Source organism: Pollachius pollachius (assembly GCF_949987615.1).
Source record: "Pollachius pollachius genome assembly, chromosome: 8".
NCBI lineage: Eukaryota > Metazoa > Chordata > Actinopteri > Gadiformes > Gadidae > Pollachius > Pollachius pollachius.
The window spans coordinates 13032262-13056299 of record NC_136941.1 but is presented as its reverse complement, the minus strand read 5'-3'; the positions used below and the strand labels follow the sequence as shown (position 1 = coordinate 13056299).

The 24038-nt window shown below is 48.1% G+C and overlaps 1 pseudogene across 1 annotated transcript; it reads left to right on the top strand.

The window, feature by feature from the left end:
* Positions 1-632: 632 nt before the first annotated feature.
* On the top strand, positions 633-23941 carry LOC307079854 (deoxynucleoside triphosphate triphosphohydrolase SAMHD1-like; annotated as a pseudogene). The gene is made up of 13 exons (XR_013812808.1): positions 633-653; positions 13999-14159; positions 15005-15120; positions 15280-15356; positions 16445-16603; positions 17139-17236; positions 21329-21437; positions 21536-21627; positions 21714-21829; positions 22021-22163; positions 22254-22331; positions 23006-23110; positions 23744-23941. The product of XR_013812808.1 is annotated as a deoxynucleoside triphosphate triphosphohydrolase SAMHD1-like (transcript).
* Positions 23942-24038: the final 97 nt, after the last annotated feature.

Below are 24038 nucleotides of genomic sequence, written 5' to 3'. Positions count from 1 at the left end.
TCTTTCGTCACTCTACCTTTCCCATCTCTCAAACTCCTTATTCCTTATTTCCTCAAACTTTAAAGCTGATGTAAGTAGAAGAGACGGCACTGTTCATTTATAAATATAAAAAAAATACATTCTATAATTTTCAAAAATATGAAACTATTACTATAATTCTGTTCATACGTATTATACCTGTGTCCCGTTTAACGCTATAGCTGCTACAAGAGCTTGAGCTCCATCTTTACAAGTCCAGCGGGCATCATGCTGCAGGGGCCTTCCTCTTTTTGACCACAGGTCGATGCACAAAGATGGTGAGAATAATATCTGTTCTCAGCCTAGTCTTGCCCTTTTTGGTCTGGACAAACTATTTAGTTTAGTCATTTTTTAATGAATCAAACATTAAGCTTCCCAAGGGTGTGTTTTTTGTTTGTGCAATAACAGTGTTTGATTATGATTACCTCACATATTTTATTATTATTTTGGTATTTTGAGAAAAGTTAGTTTGCTCCTGCCAATTCAAGCCAACCATTTGGCCTGGACGATATCCCTGGCGAGCAGCAATGCGTGTGCAGACCAGCTGGCAGATGTATTCAGGGACATCCGCGTGGCACGCTAGAGCAGAGGAGTGTAAATAATTTAAAGGGCTCATGTCACGCCACCTGGTGTGGGTGTGATTAGCTGGTATAGCCGTTTGAAAATCATTCCTTCCCTGTGCCATAGTGACATCATGATTGGATGTGTCCACCCAGATATATGAAGGATAGGTGAACAACGTTTGCTACAGTCCACTGGGTAGGCTGGCAGACTGTCAATCAATAATCCACCCGAAGCAATATTTTTTTCAACAACTGATACCCGCCACCGCCCGATAATTATTCACTTTCCACAGCTGACGCATTGACGCGTATGCCACAAACGAAATCGAAATACAATCGAAATAATTAACACTGCGTTTGTTTGATTGTTTAATTTTATTTGAAAGTAAATGTATTGACTGGAGTTGGAATACAATATTTAACTAAAGAAAATCCATGAGATGGCCAGGTGAGTCTGATATTGACAAGAATATAGGATGATCACTTAACATTTTTTGAGTTTGAGCGAACGGCGGGTCACTTGCCCACAGTAATCAGTGAGCGGATCGATAAAATGCATCTTAAGTATCTTACCATGTTCATGTTTATCTCGATAGACAATGATTTATTTTGGAAGATTGTTTAGATTTAAGCTTCCAAACCTAGATTGCTAATAAAAAAACACACCAGTTTAATCGTTTTGGATTTGCTCCGGGAGAGAGGATGCACACGGCAAAATGCTTTTTGGCCTAATTTAAAATAAGATAGGCTATATAAGATGGGCTATATCATGCAACATAGTTTCTCAAACCTGTTTGGTCTCTTGACTAGCCGTTTTTATCGATTTCTAGGGATTTTCTATTCTAGTTGTTAAATTAAAACATATCCGGTTAACTGTGGCAGAAGATGTAGTTTTTGTTGGCTTGTTAGTTTGTGTGTAAATAAGGTCAAAATGTTTTCTTGGTCATCCCAGCAAACATTTCGTCGTCGATCATAAGTCTAATCAACGTTGGTCATGGAGGTCGATACGACGTCTAGTCAGAGCCCGTCTACATCCTATGAGTTGCCATTGTCTTAGTCACAGTAGGCTATTTTATGTCAGTTATCTTGAAGGTGTAGGCTTTCCACTTGGCAGTGGCGTAGCCAGAAATGTTCAAATGTGGGCGGACAGGCAAAACCAATTTGATTGAACATAAGATAGGCAAAATGCACCATACAAACATTAATCAATGGCATGTTATATTTATGACATAAAGGTGGAATTAATTAAAGGTATTTGATCGCGGCTGACAATTTACGCGGACACATTTTAAACTTGCGCAAAACTGCATGAACCCCTGCATCGCTGAATCACATTTATTGAACACTTCACCGCTTTCGGTCATAGCTGACAATACACCGGTTAAACATTGTAAACATGGGTCAAACTGCATGAACTTTGGTGTGTCATCACATCAAATTGAAACAGATTGGCGATCGAAAGTGTCACGCTTTAAATCCACGTGAACGCGCCGGCCCGTGCCGGGTAAATGTGTCGCGCTGCAAGTCAAATCTTGTCACGGGTTTTCTCTAGCGAAAAATTTGCCCGATTCGCGTCTCTACGTTGACTTTGTATGGAATCGTGTCGCCCCTTCGAGTTTGGTGTGAATGCACAGCAAAGCGAAAGTGTCGAGTGTTGGGGCAAAATAACCTGCTGAGCACATCACATGTACATTATAAATATAGCTAACTCCTACCCTAGCTTAATGAGCACATCACATGGCAGTCACCTTATAATATAGTCAACTTTTAACACATAACACATACATGAGAATATAGTCAGGTCAGGGCCAGAGCCAGGGCTCCATATCTCCTTCCGGCAGATGGTAGACACTCAGACAATGCACCAGTCATCCTCAAGGATGGGAGGACCACAACAGGTGATGCTCTGAAGCTCTCCCCCGTAAGGAGGAACACAAGAAGATATACATGCATACACTAGTGCCTGGGAACCAAGGTCAAGTAAAAACACACAGAACCACACACATCTCAAACGCACACACCTCATCACGAGGAGATACAGCATAAGACTGTATCACTCTGAGACTCTTCACCTTCTTCTGAAGCAGACCTTCCACGGAGGCGAAGCTCCGGACGAACCATCAGCGCTGATTAGGGACTTAGACATATTCGATTTCTCACGCTTATGACTCTGTATAACCGTTGCCACTTTACTTAATAAATCCAAGGTCCTCGTGCCGATAGACTTTATTACCTCTCCGTCTCATTTCATCTGGTCCAGTAACTAGACAGACCGTTTTTCCCAACAATTTGGTGACCCCGACGTGATTTTTTCTGAATTGGACCGCAACTGGGAAACGAGAGACGGAGAGCGGCACGGCCTCGGGACCCCGGAGAACCGGACCGATTCCTGCAGTCTCACCTCGCGATCGCACAACAAAAGGTAGGCAGAACCTGTTGATAAAATCCAAACTCTGCATAGTTATATAGGAACCACATTAGGAGATGAGACTGTGAGAACGGTTCGCTACGGGATATCTCGTGGGGACTAATAGGACTGCACCCCAGCATTTCCCCGTAAAACCCGATTGACCCCGAATGCGTGACACATCGAATATCGGCTCGTTGCATGGTGAAAGAATACCCTCGAGACCATAGGGCCTATAAGAATCGGTTAGTGATACAAGACTACCGATGGCCAGAATATATATGCCTGAGCCATTGAGTGGACTCAGAGGGATGCCTGGGCCGGGGTCGGAACCCAGATGGAATATATGCCTGAGCCATTGAGTGGACTCAGAGGGATGCCTGGGCCGGGTTCGGAACCCAGATGGAATATATGCCTGAGCCATTGAGTGGACTCAGAGGGATGCCTGGGCCGGGTTCGGAACCCAGATGGAATAATCTGTGTATTAAATAATTCTATGTGGTGAGAAGTTTAGAGTCCTTTATCAGGGTTACAGTCCCTTTGCAAAGGAAACAGTGTGTGTATGCGCGAGAATAAGAGAGAGAGAGACGGAGTGGCTGTGTGTGTGTGTGTGTGTGTAAGAGGCCCAGAGAGAGAGAAAGAAAGAGAGCGAGTGTATTTTTGGGCCGGCTAAAATATGGAAATATGTGTGCAACGCTTGCTTGCTTTGCTATGCTTAACGCTATTCTGCTGTGTCTGATGATTGTGGGTGCGGGACACAGAATGAGAAGTCTGTCGATATGTTTCTGGGTGCGTCTGCGAGAAAGAGGGAATCTGTGAGTGAATCAGTGGGTGTGTATGCGTGATCCGCTCTATCTTTGTCCGTTAAAACGGGTAAATGTAGGAATAGATAGATTGATAATAATGAATAAATGTCTCTCTGACGTATTGCGTTGCTCTATGGCGTAACCAGCGGAAATAGATAAATTGACAATGATAAATAACCTTTTTTACTGTGTCGCTTCAATTTACTGTTTGAACCGTTAAAACTAGACCTAGACAAGTTGACAAGGATAAATGATATCTCTTTTACTGTGTTTCTTTGAATTACTGCCGGACCTGTCGCATAGATAAACCATAATACTAAACAACATCTCTTTGCCGCGTTGGTTGACGGTTTAGTCTGATTGACGCAGATTAATCAATAAAGATAGATAACGATTATTGGCTATAAAGAATATCTGGATGTATTGAATAACGTCTATAGGCCCTGTTGTTGTTTTTTGCTTCCCTCCCCCCTGTTTTTTCCTCCTTTTTCTCGTTCTCCTCCTCCAAGAGTGACAAAAGTTACCCCCTAGTCTCTCATCCGCTCTTGTGTGTTAGACAGGCCACACAGAGTTATAGCATCAGGGCCGCCATTTTTTGAGTTCTCTCGCTCAGTCCGAAGCCACACCTCCCCCTCCGCCAAAAGTTTAGCCACTCCAACCTTACCCTTCCCCAACTAGACTGCCCCCTACTGGACCACTCCAACTTTACCCTTCCCCAACTAGACTGCCCCCTACTGGACCACTCCAACCTTACCCTTCCCCAACTAGACTGCCCCCTACTGGACCACTCAAACCTTACCCTTCCCCAACTAGACTGCCCCCTACTGGACCACTCAAACCTTACCCTTCCCCAACTAGACTGCCCCCTACTGGACCACTCCAACTTTACCCTTCCCCAACTAGACTGCCCCCTACTGGACCACTCCAACCTTACCCTTCCCCAACTAGACTGCCCCCTACTGGACCACTCCAACCTTACCCTTTCCCAACCACAGCGCCCCCCACTGGACCACTCCAACCTTACCCTTCCCCAACCACCGTGCCCCCCACTGGACCACTCCAACTCTTACCCTTCCCCAACCACAGCGCCCCCCCCTACTGGACCACTCCAACCTTACCCTTCCCCAGCCATAGCGCCCCCCCACTGGACAACTCCAACCTTACCCTTCCCCAACTACAGCGCCCCCCACTGGACCACTCCAACCTTACCCTTCCCCAGCCATAGCGCCCCCCACTGGACAACTCCAACCTTGCCCTTCCCCAACTAGACTGCCCCCTACTGGACCACTCCAACCTTACCCTTCCCCAGCCATAGCGCCCCCCACTGGACAACTCCAACCTTGCCCTTCCCCAACTAGACTGCCCCCTGCTGGACCACTCCAACCTTACCCTTCCCCAGCCATAGCGCCCCCCACTGGACAACTCCAACCTTGCCCTTCCCCAACTAGACTGCCCCCTACTGGACCACTCCAACCTTACCCTTCCCCAGCCATAGCGCCCCCCCACTGGACAACTCCAACCTTACCCTTCCCCAACTACAGCGCCCCCCACTGGACCACTCCAACCTTACCCTTCCCCAGCCATAGCGCCCCCCACTGGACAACTCCAACCTTGCCCTTCCCCAACTAGACTGCCCCCTGCTGGACCACTCCAACCTTACCCTTCCCCAGCCATAGCGCCCCCCACTGGACAACTCCAACCTTGCCCTTCCCCAACTAGACTGCCCCCTACTGGACCACTCCAACCTTACCCTTCCCCAGCCATAGCGCCCCCCACTGGACAACTCCAACCTTACCCTTCCCCAACTAGACTGCCCCCTACTGGACCACTCCAACCTTACCCTTCCCCAGCCATAGCGCCCCCCCACTGGACAACTCCAACCTTGCCCTTCCCCAACTAGACTGCCCCCTGCCGGAACACTCCAACCTTACCCTTCCCAAGCCACAGCGCCCCCCCACTGGACAACTCCAACTCTACCCTTCCCCAACTACAGCGCCCCCCACTGGACAACTCCAACTCTACCCTTCCCCAACTACCGCGCCCCCTACTGGACCACTCCAACCTTACCCTTCCCCAACTAGACCGCCCCCTGCTGGACCACTCCAACCTTACCCTTCCCAAGCCACAGCGCCCCCCGACTGGACAACTCCAACTCTACCCTTCCCCAACTACCGCGCCCCCTACTGGACCACTCAAACCTTACCCTTCCCCAACTAGACTGCCCCCTGCCGGACCACTCCAACCTTACCCTTCCCAAGCCACAGCGCCCCCTGCTGGACAACTCCAACTCTACCCTTCCCCAACTACAGCGCCCCCTGCTGGACCACTCCAACCTTACCCTCCCCCAACTAGACTGCCCCCTGCCGGACCACTCCAACCTTACCCTTCCCAAGCCACAGCGCCCCCTGCTGGACAACTCCAACTCTACCCTTCCCCAACTACAGCGCCCCCTGCTGGACCACTCCAACCTTACCCTCCCCCAACTAGACTGCCCCCTGCTGGACCACTCCAACTCTACCCTTCCCCAACTACCGCGCCCCTCACTGGACAACATCAATACCAATCCAACCCCGACTCTCGATCACCCCCTGCTAGAAGAATTATCCCGGTTGCTAATAAAGATAAAAAGACAAACCTCCTCGCACCCGGCCTCCAGTGCAAAGGCGTCCACGACCCCGACCACCCCCACACCAGGCTGCTAAGGAACGGCGAACACACCCACCATGTCGGACGAGCAACGGACCAGAGCGCTGGGCTGGTTGTGCCTCAACGCTGAACCGGGGAAAAATATTGAAAGGCCAAGACCGGAAGAAATGGGAGAACCGATGTGATGTCTACATTAAAACCTGGCAGAAAGAGGGCGTGATCCGAATGGGACCCCTCGACCACACCGGCCGGGCCGCCATACACGCGTACATTGGCAGCCAGTATGAGCGGGCAAAGGTCCGTCGCGACAATGCAGGAGCCAAGACGGGACGAAAGGATGCACTCGAAACCCTAGACCGGAAAAGACAAAAGAGAATCTTAGTATTAAAAGCATTGGCCTCTTGCCTCCCGCCCCACACCCTAAAACCAGCCCCCTCCTCCAGAAATCCCTTCCTAACGGACCAAGTAACCCCTACCCAACCGAGCCTGACAGCTTCACCTTATCCCTCCCTACCAAAGGCCGACGAGCAGGCCCGCCCACCTCCGTACAACCACTCCCTCCCCTATGCCCCGACCGACTTCCAGGTCCCCGGGTCCCCCCATCTCATGTGCCCAGTTATCGAAATAACCCACGCCACATCTCAGTCCCCGGTCACGGTGACCTGGCAAAGACCCCCTCCCCCGGAACCGGAACGAGCCAAAGAAGGGGTCCACTGCACAAGGACAAACCACCCACAAAGCAAGGAAAGCCCACAGCTGACAACAGCTCCCTCCCCATGCCCGATGATACCAGGAAGGACCGGGCCATTGGGGCAAGAACCATCCAGCACCGAGAACTGGACACCCCCCTCCTCCAGCTACAGCCAAGCCCAGGCCCCCGAAACCAGGCCACCAACACCAGGGGAAGCCCAACCGGAAGCAGAAAGGATGCGTACGCGGATCGGCGTACCTGGCGCCAACACATTGGACTTGGCCTCCTTCCTGATCAACCTATCGTCTAAAGAAGAAGAAACGGAAGTGACAGTAGCAACAACAGAAATGAGAAGACACTCCGGGATTCCCCAGGGGAGACACGGAAGACACGAGGAAAGAGACGAAAGAGGTGAAGAAGACGCAGACACCGTGGAGTGGGACCCAGTGGGAACGAGATGGAAAGAAGAAGCGCTGGAAAGAATGTCCCTCGGCATCGGGACAGAAGTCCATCTCCTGTCTCGACAGCTGCGGGAAAGGAGCGAAGGCAGAGATCAGAGGTGGGGAAGAGGCGCAATCCACAGGACAATTGGCCCGGGCAGATAACAAGCCCGAAGTACCGCAACCCCGATCGCGACCCTGGCCATCACCAGCACTCCACAAGCTGGCCCCCCGACACAACGGAGCCAAGCCCTCGACCGCCGGACGAACCGCGACCTGGATGAGGGTCCAGGACTGATGTTCCCGCTAATGGACACCCCTGCAGGACGAGCGATGTACGTTCCCTGGACCCACCGCGACCTCAAGGGACTAGTGGAAGACCTTCCCCCGATCAAACAGGGGGCGGGCAAGTGGATCAGAAACCTCGAGCGACTGACCACAGCTGACCGGCTCACCATCGGGGACATCCGAGCGGTCCTCATGAGAGGAGAAGGACCCCGGGCAGTCAACGACGTGGAAACCGCAGCCAGAACCACCAGAGAGCCGGACGACTCCCCTTTCGACCCCTTCCGCCCCATATGGTGGGAGGCCCTGAGGGGCCTATACCCCCCTCAGAACTCAGCAGCATGCATGGCCGGCCTGAAAAGAAAACCCAGTGAATCAGCGGGCGAATACCTCACAAGAGCCACTGAACGATGGAAAGACGGATTCGGAACCCGACCAGGAGCCTCCGCCGCCACCGAGGCCATGTTCCGGATCGCGGTTGAGACGGGTCTCTGCACCAAGACCCGCGAAGGCCTCAAAACAGTGATTGGACTCGGAAGAATGAACGCCATGGACTGGGAGGAGGCCATTACACACCACGTGAACCTGGAGCAAGAACGGGAGGACGAGGACGTCAAAGAAGACCGCGACCTGAGGAAACGACTCTTGCGCATGGACGTCAAGAAAGCAACCCAGGAACACAACCGGGACAAGAAGGAGTCCAACAAAGACCACGCCTCCGAGATCATGCCCCTCGAAGTGGCCACGCCTCCGGCCCCGCTGCCTGCCCCCAACCCCTTGGTACAGCCCAGCGGACCCCCTCCGACCCAGATGCAAGCCCCTCCCGCTCAAGCATGGGGGCCCCAGTCCCCGCCGTACCCGTACCCGTACCCGTACCCATCGTATCCATACCCCACACACCCACCCTCGAACCCAGCAACACAGACGGGACCCGGGATGTATCAGAACCAACAGTCCAAACAAAGAGGCGGATTCAAATGGAGAGGAAGAGGCCGGACCCCAAACACAAACCCCCGGTCCTACCCCTGCTTCATTTGTGGGCTCATGGGACACTGGGCGAAAGAGTGCCCCCAAACGGGACAGCCAGCGATGCAACACGACCAACAGGATCATCAGCAGCAACCCGGCCCGACCCACGGTAACCCTGGAAATGGACCGACACATGCCTCAAACCCCGGGACCCCGATGTACCCTCTCTGGGAGGACCCGGGATACAACGGCCAATATTGACGGGACCCGAGAGCCTCGAGAGGGACCCAGGTGGTGAACCTGGGAACGGGAGCCCCAATGGTGGACGGACTCGTAAACCAATCACCAATTCGTTTCATGGTCGACACCGGAGCCACAGTATCCACCATCGGGGACCTGAACCATGAAATCCCGCCCCTCTCCACTCGAACCCTGACTACCATGGGGTTCTCGGGAATAGAAAAGACCAACCCCTTCACCACCCCCTTGCCGCTCACCATCCTGGGACAAACCTTCTACCACTCCCTCCTATATGCCCCCAAGTGTCCCACCAACCTCATGGGTAGAGACATCCTGAGCAAAATCAACTGCCTCATCAGCTGTTCCCCCGAAGGGACTACAATGACGACAGAAGCCGACCAACCGCTCCAGATGATGCTGGTGCATGAACCCCCGCCCCGAAGCCCCCCGTCAGACGTATATTGGATCCGGAACATGACTACCCCGGACGGATTCAAGCCCCTAGAAGAAACATACCGAGAGTGGGCCCCCTGGATCCATCAACAGGGGGACTTCTACCCACCGCACGACCCCCTCCACACGACCCTCAATGTCCTTCGAGACCCAGACGAAAGCTACGACGAACAATGGAGACGCACCATGGAGGGAACCGGCCAGAAGTGCCTCTACGAAACAATGTTCATCGGACCTGAGGGGGTGGCGGCCCTCACCCTTCTCACCCCGGATCAAGAATATTGGTACCGCCTCAAACCCGAGTCCCGACCACACGTGACCCTGGCAGTAGCCAAGCACCACACGGCTATGAAGCTGGGGCCCATGGTCTGCCGAGCGACTCAAGTACGAGAGTGGGCCCCCACCGACAACCCACACATTCACCTAGCCCCTGACAAAGGCTTGATCCGGGTCTCCTTCCCCCAAACGGCCTCCTGGGGGGTGGCAGAACGAGTGGAGTGCGACCGACCGCTCGCCCCTGAGGAGGTCGACACCCCCAGCCCCCTGGAAGCCGAAGACCCCGACGTGAAGATCATGCTAGACGGCCTCCCTCAGAATCTCTGGGCCACCGGCGCCTACGACATGGGGTTTACCCCCCAACACAACATCCAAATACCTCTCAAACCCGATCAAACCCCGATTCATCAGCCCCAATACAAGGTCAGACCCGAGGCAGAAGCAGGGATCACTGCCACCATACAGGGACTCAAAGAGGTAGGAGTGCTCCGGCCCTCTCAGTCCCTTTGGAACACCCCGATTCTCCCAGTGAAGAAGGCGGACGGACTCACGTGGAGGATGGCCCATGATCTCCGCCTAATAAACGACGCCACGGAAGGACCCCCCGAGAGGGTGCCAAACCCGCAGGTGGCGCTCCACGTGGTTAACCCCGACCACCTCTGGTTCTCTGCAATAGACCTGGCCAACGCCTTCTTCTGCATCCCCCTGAACAAAGACTCACAAGACATCTTCTCTTTTACCTGGAGGGGAGAAAAACTCACCTACACCCGAATGCCACAGGGGTACCGATCGACCCCCACCATATTCAACGACTGTGTGCGGAAGGACCTCAAGGACACTGTACTTCCCGACGGAGTGGTTATGGTTCAATATGTAGACGACATCCTGCTCGCCGCGCCTACCAGACAAACCTGTGTGGATGCTACCAAGACCCTGCTCGAAACCCTAGGGAAAGCAGGGTACAAGGTCAAGCGGCCCAAACTACAGGCTGTCCGGCCCAGGGTGAAATTCCTGGGGAGGCTGATCGGAGAAGATACCAGAGACATGACCCAGGATACCCGAGAAACCATCCTGAATTACCCAAAACCCGCCACGGTTCGCCAAATGTTGGCCTTCCTGGGCCTGTGCAACTACAGCCGCCAGTACCTCCCGGAAATCACAGAGCGAACGTCCGAACTCCGCCAGATGGTCACCACAGCCGGGGCCCGAAACCTACGGGCCCCGCTGGAGTGGGACTCAGGAAAAGACACCGCCTTCCATCAGCTGAAACAGGCCCTCCACTCAGCCGCCGCCCTCCAAGCCCCCGACTATACGGCCCCCTTCCATCTGGACGTCACACAGAGAAACGGAAATGTAGCGGCCACCCTCTGGCAGGCAAAGCCCGGCACCCGAAGGATCCTCCACTATCACAGCTCGGCCCTACCCACTCCGGGCCTAGGACTCCCTCACTGTGCCAGACATCTCATGGCCATCGCCATCGCCCTACGGAAGACACAGTTCCTCACCATGAACAACCCCACGGTAGTGCACACCACCCACGGAGTCAAGGCTGCAGTGGAGAGCTCACTCTTCACCCTGTCGGCTGCCATTACCCAGATCCGGTTGACCGAGGCCCTGACAGATCCCTCGGTGAGCTACTCAACAAAAGGAGTAAATATGACCGGAGAGTATCCCGCAGACACAGACGGCACCCCCCACAACTGCGCGCCTCGCATCCTGTCGGAACTCCGAGCACGACCAGACCTCCAAGGGACCCTCCCTCGCCCTGCAGCCTCTGACTTTGAGGACGAGCTCCCCTACACACTCCCAACCTACGCCTCCGAAGAGACACTCCCAGCCCCCGCCGAGCCGGACATCTACCCGTGAGTGCGAGTGGCCTCTCCAGATGCACGGCCCCGGCGTCCTGTTTCCATCACCGTCGGCTGACACCCCACCGCAACACCCCTTCCCTCTTCCCCCCCCCCGCCTGTGACGTGCTAGTAACCTCTCCAGGTGGGCTGCCCCATTCCCGTCCCCGCCAACGGCATCACCCCCCTCCCACCTGAAGCACCCACGACGCCCGGACCAGGGATCTGCGTTTCGGTACCAGGGGCTGCGGCCCGCTCCCTTAAGGCTTGAGGGCACCCCTGGCTGTATTCGCTTCTGTACGCTTCACTGTTTTTAGCCGCTCCCATATCTATGCCCGCGTCTACGCAACCGACGCCGGGAACGTAAATGTTGTTGTTTATATCGCTGTCCCACTAGATGGAGCTCGGGGATTCACACGGGCGAGATTCCAGGGGCCTTGATTGCCCGTTTATCAGATGAGGTCCTGAGCGCAGTTGAATAAAAGGGTCTAATGCTCAGGTGGCGCCTTGCGACCACCTGCCCATGATGACGCTCAGGACTATTCCATGGTTTCAGTTGTTCCCGTGCCCCGGGCCTACCCTGGATGCCCCATGCGTGTGATTGCTTGTTGTAACACGGCCAGTCAACTCCTCCTCACATCCTTAGTGTGTGGTCCTCTGGGGATGGGTTGAGGGGGATTGCCATTCGCTATCTTCGCTATTATTTAGGGACACGTTTCGTGGTTACATTTCTTTCCTGTGATCGTTAGTGTATTTGTGTGATTGTTGCATTTATATTGTTATTGTTTAATAATGTTATGATGGTAGTCCCGCGCTGGAGTCCTATCCCTCGTACCCCTAATGAGTAAAAGTCGTCTTGCGACGACTTGAGGGGGATATGTTGGGGCAAAATAACCTGCTGAGCACATCACATGTACATTATAAATATAGCTAACTCCTACCCTAGCTTAATGAGCACATCACATGGCAGTCACCTTATAATATAGTCAACTTTTAACACATAACACATACATGAGAATATAGTCAGGTCAGGGCCAGAGCCAGGGCTCCATATCTCCTTCCGGCAGATGGTAGACACTCAGACAATGCACCAGTCATCCTCAAGGATGGGAGGACCACAACAGGTGATGCTCTGAAGCTCTCCCCCGTAAGGAGGAACACAAGAAGATATACATGCATACACTAGTGCCTGGGAACCAAGGTCAAGTAAAAACACACAGAACCACACACATCTCAAACGCACACACCTCATCACGAGGAGATACAGCATAAGACTGTATCACTCTGAGACTCTTCACCTTCTTCTGAAGCAGACCTTCCACGGAGGCGAAGCTCCGGACGAACCATCAGCGCTGATTAGGGACTTAGACATATTCGATTTCTCACGCTTATGACTCTGTATAACCGTTGCCACTTTACTTAATAAATCCAAGGTCCTCGTGCCGATAGACTTTATTACCTCTCCGTCTCATTTCATCTGGTCCAGTAACTAGACAGACCGTTTTTCCCAACACGAGCTACAAATCAAATCTTTTCGCAGGTTTTTTCTAGCGAAAAATGCACCCGATTCGCATCTCTACGTTGACTTGGTATGGAGTCGTGTCGCCCCTTCGCGCTTGGTGTGAACGCACCTGATTATGTTTTCATGTCGGCAAATGCTCGAAATGAAGTCACGTAGTGACTTGACGTCTACTGACCTTGTTAGCCGACGCAGGTCGGTTAATGTTTGCTGGGATACAAACACCCCAGGTTGGCAGGCTGACCAAATGCAATCTTTAAAGGACCGTCTGAAAAGTGCTCATGCAAGCTACTGATGGCTGTGTTATGTTCTCTCTCATTCAGCCGAAATAAATCAACTACAATGCTTTACTACAACAAAAATGTTTAAGTGTTGACTCTCGCTATATCATTTTCACGACATTAACGGTTAATGAAGGGAAATAAGTCAGAAGGAACATCCCATAATAATATATGGTAGGCTAATTGACTAATCAAATGTGCTGTCTAAGTTTATCTTTCTCCAATCCACTGTCATACACTCCTTTTTTTTTTTTTTCTCAAGACCTAATGATGCCGGCCTTAACAAGGTAATATACAAACTAACAGTCATGTTACAAGTTTACATAATTTTGCCACAAACAGCGTTATATTAAGCTAAGCTCAAAGTTTCAATTGTTAAGGTTTACTGAAACAAAATCTTATAAAAATAATTTCCACCCCTGTGAAGCATAATGCAAAACTATCAACCCTGTATTCAGCATTTATGCTTTCCAACACTCTTTTGGTTTGGAAATTTTCTTTCAAAATAAGGGTACAAACAGCTTTATCAATGTTTTTTCTCTCCTCTTCTCTTTCAGGTGTTTAATGACCCCATCCACGGGCACATTGAACTCCACCCTCTTCTGGTCAAAATCATAGACACACCTCAATTCCAAAGACTGAGGAACATCAAGCAGCTCGGAGGGACCTACTACGTTTTCCCCGGAGCATCTCATAATCGCTTTGAGCATTCCATTGGGTGTGTGTGTGTCTTTGTGTGTCAGGGGGATACCTTGTACGCGGGTTGGGCCAGTGTAACATCTTTCAAACCGTTGATAATTAGTCAAGTCATCATGAGTTATGCCTGGCACACGCCTGACAATTTTTCAAAGTTTGCACAGCAAACCGGTAATTCCCAATTCTGTCCCCACAACCCTGTCCCTTGGCTAACATCTTTACAGTCAGAGCAACAAATCTTCTGACACATCAGCAGCAGTCATCTTGGCCTAAAATGGTATAATTGTTGAAGTTGAAAACCAAGATATTTCAAAATGTGTTATAAATTCATACAATCCATGTTGACATTACTTCAAATTACAATGAGGCCTGAAATTGGGTTTTATATATTGTACCTGAGTTTCCGACAACTAACTTCAAGATGACACGCCTTTTACTCGATTTTTCCTCAGAGGAAGTCGAAATTTTCCAACCTGTGCTGCAAATGCTCGTGGGGCAGATTGGCATGTTGTGGGTTTTTGTTTGTTCTTACTTAAAATGTTGGGTTGCATTCAGTATCAAGGCACACAGGTCAAACCAGCCATCACCACAGACACTCAGGAGAAGCTCTGACATGTTGGTATTCAGCAGCTGATCTGCATGTAAACATCTTGCCAATTACAATATAATAGCTTTTACCTGTGGCTTGGTGTCGGAGGAGACACATCCCTGGCTGGCACCTACTGGCATGTGGCCTGGTTAACTAACTACTTATATTGAAGCATTTAATTGGGTTATCTTATACTAGTCTGTTTTGTTTTTATTGAACCGGATTCTCTGGGGCAACGTTTTTCAATTAAAGCATCTTTGTCAATTTATTGTTTGCAGAGTTGGGTACCTGGCTGGAAAGCTCGCTAAATCTTTGAAAGAGAAACAGCCTGAACTGAATATCGATGACAGAGACATCCTCTGTGTGCAAATCGCTGGCCTCTGCCATGATCTGGGTGAGTAACAAGAGCTGCACCCCAACCCTTGCCCCAAAACATCCAACATAGGCCAGTTTCTGTGTGAGCATGAAACTAGTTCTGTTTGACGTTATCAATGATGGGATGGTAAATAATGAATGGTTCCAAATTTCTAAACATATTTCTCTCTCTCTCTAGGACACGGACCTTTCTCTCATCTGTTTGATGGGATGTTCATTCCTGAAGAACGTACAGACTTGCCAATCAAATGGAAGGTACTGAAGGATTCACCCACTGCTTTCCCCAAAATTCCCCTCGCTGTTTGTTCCGGGACATTTCACAGACCCTTATTTGGCAACACGCTAAAACAAGCCAAACCTCTGGCCTAACGTTCCTGAACTACTACTTTCTATCCACAGCCTCAGGATTCCAACCCAAAATCATTAATTTAATCTCAATCATTTAAATGATAACGCCATGGGTGCAAATGTGATTGACAGGCAAGAAAAATACAGAATCAATCAGGGAAGGGCCATGAATTGTTTAAAATATATAATGAATATGGCTGGTGGATGACTATGCCGTTTATAAAAGATTATACTCAAATTATAGCTCTTAAACAACTATAATTTAAGCATAACACTCGTGAAAAGATTTTCTCCAAAACACTGAACAAATCCTTGATACAGTTTTCTCCATTCATGCAAATTATTGAAAGTGAGAAACTGTACATTTTCCTTCGCTTCATTAGCAGTGTTAAGCAAGAATCTGTTCTTCAATGCATATAACCCAACAAGGATTAGAATTAGTATTAGAACATAATCGATATTTATCCCACTGCCTGGCTCCTTCTGAAGTCCACCAACTGCATTTGCAGCAATTCATTAAACATGTTATATAGAGGTTGTTCTATATTAATTTAAATATTCAGATCCTCAGTCCTTAAGTTGCAAGCAAACCTTTTTGTTTGCCTAAAGCAAAATCTCAGAGCAAACCTCTAAACTATGCATACGCTGCAAACAATATATTCTATATATACCATTGTGTACTCACCATGGTGTACTCACCATACCATTATTATCCATTGTCAGGCAGTAATGTTTCAGCTGATAAGGGTTGGCGTTCGCACTGTTAAAGAGTATTTTGCTGCAGCTCTGGTAACATAAAAACTAAGAGAACAAGTTAAGATAATGTGTGTGTGGAATGCATTCATAGTGCTTTACACACATCCACACACTGACGGCGGTGTCCGCCATGCAAGGTGGCAGCTAGGTCGTAGGTCGCTAGGTTGGAAGCGGTAAGTGTGTCTTGCTCAGGGACACCTGAGCAACCTCTGAGTGTGTGTGTGTGTGTGTCATTGCAGCACGAGAAGGCATCGCTAGACATGTTAAAACATCTGATTGCTGTTAACAACCTGAAGCCGGTGATGAGGGAGAACGGGCTGGAGCTGCCAGTGGACCTCTTCTTTATCGAGGAGCTGATCTCTGGGAAAAAGACAGACCCTGATCATCCAGAAATAGAGGTGCACATGACTCTCCCAACAGAAGGGTTGAAACAATGACTCTCCCAACAGAGGAGAATGTACTATGACTCTCCCAACAGAAGCGTTGGTACTCTCCCAACAGAGGAGAATGTACCATGACTCTCCCAACCGAGGAGTTTGTACAATGACTCTCCCAACAGAGGGGTTAGTGAAGTAACTTTCTCAATAGAGTGGCCCCGGTATGTACATTTTGATTTAGTTAATTCGTTATCCAAAGTGACTTACAAGTGAGGCTAATGACAATCAAAATTGGGGTAACTACAAAATAAATGCTATATATAATGCTATGTATAGAGCTTCAAGAACTTACTGTTCATAACCTCCTCTCACCATAGCCTGAAAAATGAATTGTTCTCAGAGAACCCCCTAGTAAGACTTGCTACACCACATAGCAGGCCTTTTTCATTTCAAACTCATTGTACTCAGAAATAGGGTTTCCTTTGAAGTGAGCTGCTACATTGCTATGTTCTATTTCTATTTGTCTGTTGACCATTTCCTCGTGCTGTCGGGACAGTTGCCATTCGAAGGCCGTCCAGAGAAGCCTTTTCTGTACGAGATCGTGTCCAACAAAAGGAACGGCATCGATGTGGACAAATGGGATTACTTTGCGAGGTCAGTCCGTACTCAGGTCACTAACCTTGTTTGTGTATTGTGTGAGATGTTCATGCCACTGCTCTTTACAACTATGCAAGATATTCACTGCAGCCATCAATTACTTGAAGTGCGGGTCCGATGGGGGCAGGATATTAGTAGCTCGGTGGTTCATGGCTTTATTTCAAATGTCCATTTAGCCGTAATAGCGGGAATTGCGCAGTTATAGTGTGCTTACTTGATCTCATTCCACAAATCTGTTTAGCCGTATTATAGAGGTCATCTTTAAATCCTGTTCCACTTGTCAAGCGCAACGATTTTTCCAACTAAATATCTATAAATGAGTTTCCTGGTTTAAGATGAGATTGTCTTTTATTTCATTGGATACATGAGTGAACCTTGTACCTCAAGCCTTGCAAGAAATAATAACCTTCTGTTACGCCCCACCGCTAGTTGGCCCTACTGGGGCTAACAAACCACCCTTGACCCCAAATATCAAATGACACCTTTCACAAAAACCCAACCAGTGGGATTTATTTACATAAACATATGAAAAGGACATGACATTAAGATGTACAACAAAGTCCAAAACATAAAGACAAGACAAATCCCAGAGAGGTGGCACGACCAGCCAGCAGTCCCATGACCAAAAGCATTCCCATGGGAAGGTGAATCTGTCGCTTTTAACTCCGGTCTTGACGAGCGGTCCAGGTGCTCCTAATCAGCTCCACTGATGCAGCACACCTGAGCATGGGCTGAGACATGCCAACAGAACAGGGACAAACACAGAAAGCAAGCCCCCTTCTGAGGCTTAAGTGTGCACGTTTAACTTGATTGTGCCCCTTCACCACCCAAAGACCATTGCACTGCCACTGCAAGGCCAGTGGGGTGTAGAGGGGCGTAACACCTGCCAAAAAAATGTTGTCCCTATATTAACAGGCAAGGTATGTAGCGTCATATCGCTTTGGGTTGGATGCCTAATACTAATATTCCTAAAAATATGATTAGTTGGTCATATTTTTAAATACTAAAATGTATTTCAATTGAGAGATGACTATTGGACATATGGTAGAAATAAATATTAGGCCAACATATAATTCAATAATACAAAGGAATACTATATTTAGGATATAGAGGACCACACTCCCAACCAATGTTTGCACTACAGTAGGCCTACTACATTTACCATGGTTAAAAATGCCTGCACAAGACTGTAACTGACTCTTTTAGAAATAATAATAATAATAATAATAATAATAATAATAATAATAATAATAATAATAATAGGGGATATCATATCTTATTGATATATGGACCTCTTAACCATGAATGTAACCTTTGGCTTGACAGACAATAAAGTCAGTTAGTTGAGTTTTTTCAGTATGAGGGGTTTTGAGGAGGTGTTATGGGGAAGAAGAGCTAGTGGACCCAAATGCTCGACACAGAGCAAATTATAAGGGGCTTCACTGAGAGCAACAAATAAGTTAAGGGGAAAAGGGACGAGGAGCTTGATGGCAGGCAGGTAGACAGGCGAGGGTTCGGGAACAGGCTCGTAGTCGTTGGTTGTAGTGTTCCGTCGAATTCCATATTTTTTTCAGTACTTACAACATAATTCCAGAAGGAAAACCGTTTTTTTTTTGTAAGGCTGAGCTCAGCTGAATAACGCATCACAGCTAGGTTACATGAACCGGCGGGGACAGCACTAAAAGTATTGCTACCCTTTCGCTGAAGCTGCTACCTCCCATTGGATAATAAATTTGACTGACGTGTGTAATCAGCCAATCAAATGTTGATGTGTAGTAATAGAACGACCCCAGGGCCCAGCAATATGCCGGCACTGGCCCCCGGTGATGTCATCAGCGAATTTTGAATCGTTGGCGGTACAGAGTTGATAGTGAACTACTATGGCCACCGCCTTCACAGCACCTAGCGATCCTGTTTCTGATCTCCTTCGTTTGCCTTTTTCAAGGCGATCGTTTGGAGAGAAGACAGATTTAATTTCAAGAGGAAGAGCTACACCAAAGCCTGATGGGCTGACCCAGGCCGGTAAAGTCTTTGTGCGGCACTTTACAGAGTGCAACTACAGCCACTATGACTGGCTAACGGCTAGCACCGTTCAGAACAACCTATTCTACTCGTCGTGTTTGCTGTTCAACATCAGTGAGGGGACATGGAACAGGGCCGGATTTAGCAGTCTTAACAGCTTCACCAAGGCAGCTTTAAAATATCAGGCCATGGGTGATGGTGAGTTTTACTTTGCACTGTGTAGGAGCGATAATGTTGTTGTGGTACTTTAGTTGATAACACATTTTTTTTAATGGTTTGAAACACAAATACATTGTGGCGAGCAGCACGGGAAGGACGAGACGGGAGCCCAGATTGAACCAATTATGCAGTTCCGTGCCCCATACACCGCACGACTACGGACTGCCTTTATTAACGACGACGAACATAACAGAAACACGGGACAACTGACCACCACACACAACACTAATGGTCCCGATCACACTACACACACAACAATGGAACAACACACAATTAACACACAACCAATAAAGACCCCAAACCCGTTAACCCCACTTAACCTAACAACAGAATAAATAAACAAAACCCCTTTTGTCAACTGACAACCCCGATTCCCAGAATCCCCGCGGCTCCGGAACATGGCGCCCACACCCGTGGTCGCCACAATATTGCTGGAATTTGGGCAGTAGGCTTAATGGTAATGCTTTGTGTGGATGCCGCTTAATAAGCATATTAAATTAACCCGTTCACTACTACTCATGTGGGCCTAATATTCTGGCTGGAATAGCTGTTGTAAAATATGTGGCATAAAGGCCTACTTGTATGTTTCATTTTTGTTATTGAACTGGCGTTGCACTTGTAATATTGTCGCTATAGGCTACTTTATTGAATCCGTTGAAGTTGCGAAAGCATCCGGTGAAAATAACTGTGAACACTTGCTTTTGTGTCATGTGTGTGATGTGCAATCTGGTTGCGGAGTGACATAAGGAAAGATCTGATGGTGATGCTGCATTACTCTAGCTCTGCGGTAATGCAAAGTGGTGTGCGTGTGCGCTGTTGTTGTTGCTGAAGATCAACTGTCTTGTTGTGGATGTTGTGCAGTTGCGCAAATTGTGTCTGTATTGGCACCTAATATGAAATTTGTGTGCATGTCTGAGTGTTTGGGGGTTGGCCGTTGGTGGACTTCGTTACTGAAGGCCCTGACTTAAACCCCATGGTACGCTACTGTGAATGGGTGATGAGACTGGCCCCCGCACAGAAGTGGACGGCGTGACAGGAGGAGGCTCGATGCTGCTCTCATGAGTCATTTACAGTTACATTTAGGGCATTTAGCAGAAGTCTTTATCCAAAGCGACTTACAATAAGTACATTTGTCAGGAGAAAGAGATACAATGTATCGCTGTCGGTACAGTAAGGATGTTTATAGAACCAAGTGCCAAGCACTAACAACTGCTAGGTTAAACCCTTCCTCGTATACAACAAAGCTAGCTAGGATAACATGCTACACAATGCTAAGTACCATTTTTAAGTGCAAGGACGTACTATATACAATAAGTGAGTAAGAGGGGTGTGGGGGGTAAGGGGGGGAGGCTATGCAGAGTCTAGGTCAACTTAACAAGTGAGTCTTGAGTGAGATGAGGAATGGAGTCAGTGATGCAAGAAAAAAAAGATCCCAATAGCTTTGTTTTACCCCATGAAAGTTGTGAAGAAACTAGAAATGAGAAATTAGCATGTTAATCGAATATCTTTCACATTTTTCTCCCAGAAGGCCAGGCAACCAGACCTCCATAGGTGTCAGGGTTTCTCTATCCATGCAATATTCTCACCCTTTTTACCCCTTACCCATTTGTAAACTCCTCTACACCTTCCTGCTCCATAATAACTGGTATCAGAATTCACTGCACCACTCTGTAATACATTCTTTGAAAATCTCCTTAGTGACCTAACTGTATTCAATACACACCCACAGCTGCCAGGGATATCTTTCTCTCTGGATCAACCAATCAATGGAGAAACAAAGCAATAACCTGTGAAAGTAAACCTGCACTATCATGTCAATGTACTGATCCTTTCCGTTCCTCATCTCAGAGACTGCTATCACCTGGGCATGAAGAATAACTTTGACCATGACCGCTTCATCACGTTCGCCAGGGTGTGTGAGGTGGACGGGAAGAAGCAAATCTGTACCAGGGACAAGGTCAAATGATCTCAGACTTCTGTTTTTAATCTGATTGAAGCAGCTCTCTAATTGGTCCTATATTTGACTAAACATAACTATGGGTATTCCTTCAACAGGAAGTGGGCAATCTGTATGATTTTTTCCAAACAAGAAACTGTCTCCACAGAAGAGCCTACCAGCACAAAGTAACAAACATTGTTGAGACCATGTAAGTACTGTGTCTGTGCTAGGTACTATAATAATTACGAAAGTAACTGTTTTCCAAACTGAGTCTGGTTGTGTTTTTCTAACTAGGATCACCGAGGCCTTTGTATTGGCAAACAAACACCTCCAATTCCAGGGGTCAGGTGGGCAAATGTTCACAATGTCCACAGCTATAGATGACATGGTGGCATACACCAAGGTGACTGGTGAGTGTTGAGACCACACGGTGCTCTGGTTGGCTTGGGTATTGCATTTTGCAATGTCAAAGACTAGTTCTTTCTTACCCCAAGGGTAAACCTACCCTAAGGCTTTCTTAAGCAAGATGCCTCACCGCTATCTGCTCCTTATTCTAAGATGTACTATAAGTCACTTCTGATGTGTGTTTATGCCCCTGTAGACAACGTCTTCGAACAGATCCTCTTTTCTACCTCCAAGGACCTGGGTGAGGCCAGGGAGATCCTAACGAACATCCTCCACCGTCGCCTCTACAAGTGTGTGGGCCAGTTCTATTCAGCAAAAGACTTCCTCAAGGATACAGAGGTGTGTGTGTGCGTGTGCGTGTGTGTGCTGGGAGTGACAGAGGAACAAAACCATGACAGTTTTGTCGCTCTTTCCCGATCTTCCCATAAGGAAATGCGTCGTCAGTTGGCAGGTGACCAGAACAATCCCCCGAGCAATAACCTGACGCCAGACGACTTCATTGTCAATGTGAGTTCTTCTGTCTCTTACTGGCATCAAATCTATGCTGATTTTAATGGTTCCCTTTGAGAGATTTGTGGTTTGTCTGATAGCTCTGTGGTGGGGATCAGGTATGCAAATGCCAGAAAGCATCTTTGATTTTCATTTCAACAATGTGAAAAGGAAACCTGTAATGATATTACAGCTAAGTTAATACACATTAATATCAAAAACATCCTCTCCCTCTCTTTGCTTCCTCACTCCCCAACTTTTCCTGCGACTGAGAAATGTTGAGTTTAATGCACCTGATTGAGGCAAGAAAGCCTCCCTTAACCAATCAGGGAGGAAGTGCCCCGATTGGTATGAAATGGGCCGGGAGAGGTCTAAATTCCGGGACGTGGCCCAGGCATGCAGATGAAAGATATCAGAAATCCAGTTAGCTGGTTTTGTATTTAGCAGTCTGAAACTATATTATGTAAGAAATTTCTTCGTTTTTTTTCTTTTTACAATGACCATTGCTTTTCCACCCTTAATGTCATTGCACATTATATATACCCACAACTATGTATGTGAAAAATACGTCCCTGCATTAAATTGAAAAAATACCATTATTATTTTTCCTCTGACATGTACTATATTCAACCCTCTCTAGCTCCATGCATTTGTCAGCAAAAGGTGAAACGTCTCCCCCTGGTGTCTCCTAGGTTATCAAGATAGACCATGGTCTGGAGGAGAAGAATCCCGTTGACCGCATACGTTTTTACAGCAAGAGAGACCCCAACATGGCCTTCCAGATCCCTAGGGGCAAGGTAAGAACTTTGTCGTGAAACAAAATTATTTTTAGAAGCATGTTAGTGCAGTATAAACATATTTGTATATGAGAGATAATATGGTCATTTATAATGGTTATTGTGATTAATAGTAAATACTGACTTCCCATCTTAAACTAGCATTACAGTGCATGTGTGAGATAAGCTGAACACTGGGCATCATTCGGGCAGCATTTCAGAGTAGACTCACATCGTAACTTAGCGTTTCAACTGTAGTCAATGTTGTTCAAAAATGAAACAATAGGAGGAAATGTACAACTAGTGTTTTCACACAAATAAAAGTTGTTAATTTAAAAAAAAACATTGAAAATGTATTTGAACAAAAATGTTGTCCTTCAAAACGCCTCGACATTTCACATCTTATATGGACAGCTCGCCACTGCATTACAGTAAAGTATGGAGGATCTGATGTTCTCTGATGATATGAACCAGGAAGCCTCCATCTCATGGTCATTAGGATTAGAAAAGCTTATTTACTGTTAACATTATCAATGCTAAGGTGTTATGTGTATCAATATATCTAGCTCTAGTCTCAGTACTCCTATGCTATACTGAACCTGAACATGTCTGTCCCTGACTGTGCTTCTTCTTTGTTCCGGCTCCTGTCCGCAGGTGTCCAAACTTATCCCAGAACACTTTCAGGAGTGGTTGATCCAGGTGTACTGTAAGAGGACTGATGGGGAGAGCCTGGCGATGGCCAGGGAGCACTTTGAACTGTGGTGCAACACTCAGGTAATAATATATTGACTTCAGTTTATCGCTCCATGTGGTTACATTTTTTCGAAATTAGATTGTTTTACTACTGTGTAACTAGATGTTGGAGTTAAAGCAAAGCTTTTATTTTAGGTTATTCATTTTTCCATGTGATGGTGGCAACACCAATCCCATGTTGGCATGTTGACGTGTA